This window comes from Brassica oleracea, chromosome C2 (assembly GCF_000695525.1).
Source record: "Brassica oleracea var. oleracea cultivar TO1000 chromosome C2, BOL, whole genome shotgun sequence".
Classification (NCBI taxonomy): Eukaryota; Viridiplantae; Streptophyta; class Magnoliopsida; order Brassicales; family Brassicaceae; genus Brassica; species Brassica oleracea.
The window spans coordinates 31,216,407-31,218,569 of NC_027749.1; the positions used below are offsets into that span (position 1 = coordinate 31,216,407).

Below are 2,163 nucleotides of genomic sequence, written 5' to 3' on the forward strand. Positions count from 1 at the left end.
GTCTTTTACGTTAATTTTGGTAAAACTTGTATTTTCAAGAGTGTTAAGTAATTTAAAAATAGTTTTTTTTAACGTTCAAAAGTGTTAAGTAACTTCAAGAATATCAAATTGTGTGATTTAATGCATCTTCTATGTTAACTTTAGAATTTGTGTAATGTTTAATGAATTTAACTAAGTTTTCACGAAAATTATTCTCTTTTTTGTATTGTTGTGTTTTCCTACGAGTGGGCAGAGTGGTAAAAATGTTAATGTCTTCATATCAGTTAACAACTTTATCAAACACATCTTGGTGTGTTTCGTGATCAGACCATAATTTTATAGAAATTAAAAACAAACTCCAACTAGGGAGGAAGCAATTACACATGGTTGGATGGACTTAGCCAGAAAGTCTTGCCACATAAATGGCTAATCGAAAAACAATACGAAATCAAATTACAATATAGAGACACATGAAAGATCTAATGTCTGCTAGCAGACTTTGAACTTGTTTCCTTGTCTTGGCCGCTCCTCTTCTTTTGTAATCATGTCAGGAACTACTCAGCAAGATCTTCAATGCTGGTACCACCCTTTTTTCGAGTGTCAGCAAGATTTAACAGCTGAGCAAAACCTGAAGACAACTCTTGAAGGTTCCAAGATCTCTTCCCCCTGCATCAGCGACAACGTAGAATAGTCAGAGATGGAATCAACCTAGTCTTTACTTATGTTAAAAAACAGACGCATATACTATATTAAAAAAGACAAAGAGATTCATCCCACCTGCTTCACTGAATAATTACAATAATCTGCAGCAATAAACGCAAGCTAGTCAGATAAATGAATTATATAAAACAGAAACCAAAAACAGATTTAAAAGAACAAATAATAACAGATTAGAGAGTTGTATACACCTCAGAGTCAAGAATCTCATTCTCTTCTTCTACCTCCACTACGAAGCTCTTCTGTTAAACAGAAACAATGTCACTCAAGTACAAAACACAAAACGAAGAGATTCATCAGAAAGAGAAGAAGCAGGATAGAAGCTCAAGAGTCTCACTGTGGTGTGTATCGATCGACGAGGAGAAGCAGCGGCGACATCCGTGGCTAGGGTTTTGAGACCAGAGGAGACGATTCTTCTCCTTCAAAAAGAAAAGGTCAGACCTTTAACCAGAGAACACTATCACAAACACAAAAGAGGAATCAAAAAGGCCGAAGAGGTCGGAGGTCGCATGAGACAGAAGCCAACACAACATGGCCGAACCTCACTTCTCCGTATGCGAGGAAGAAACAAGACGGATAGAGGATTTGACGCGGTGGGAGAAGGAGACGGCGGCCTCGAGCTTGGGGCAAGTGCTGGGGTCAAAATTGGTCAAGGTGTAATCAATGTCTGAAAGTCCCCTAAAATATTTTTCGGAACCAAAAGTCTCGTATAATATTAAAATAAGTTATACGACAAGTTCTCAATTAGAAGATCCAATCTCTTCGACATACAACTCTCAGGAAACAAACTGACGAAACGGGAAAAGAGCTTAACAACGTTTCCCAACCATCCGAACCACCCGAAGATGGCAAAACCTCCATTTGTGATTTTAGACTAGAATGAGCCCAAGACTACTATGAAAGTTTATCTTTTACTCGCATGAGCACATAAATGTCAAGTTTTGGAGATAAATGTCAAGTTTTTGAGGATAATCATGAATATCGAAGAAAAATGGAATATTTCTGCGAATCGATAAACTCGACCAACAGAAGAAAAGGAAAGGGCAAACCGACCTAGGAAGACTATAAAAGGGATGCCAAGGCGAGAGGCGCATGGGATAATTCTTTTAGACTCTAGAACTCTCTGCACTTAGAAACCTTAGGCTTTATTCTCAACAAGTTCGGTTTCTATGACTTGCACTCATACTAGACGAACTCGCACAGGCAGTTCGATCTCTTATTCCACTCTTTCTGATTGAACTATGTTCGGCTTTATCCTCGAAAGGGGTACGTAGGCAGCCTTTCATATGGTCAAGTCTGAAATCAATAAAACCTTTTTCTTTTCTTTTTCGTCTTTTGTTATCGAGCTGCGACTCAATTAGGTGTAAGGTTTTAGGAGGCTAGAACTAGGAAATTTGCCGACGGGTCTTGCGGCCATAGCTTTTGTAACCTTTTATAATGATCGCCACGCTCTTACGCGGATTAGAA

General features: G+C 38.5%; 1 long non-coding RNA gene across 1 annotated transcript; it reads right to left on the minus strand.

Annotated features, from left to right (window-relative positions):
- Positions 1-302: 302 nt before the first annotated feature.
- LOC106325749 lies at positions 303-1,412 on the minus strand. The gene is made up of 4 exons (XR_001267044.1): positions 1,034-1,412; positions 888-938; positions 757-782; positions 303-645 (listed from the first exon to the last, which is right to left on the minus strand). It is a non-coding gene; the product is annotated as an uncharacterized LOC106325749 (long non-coding RNA).
- Between the last annotated feature and the right edge of the window lie 751 nt (positions 1,413-2,163).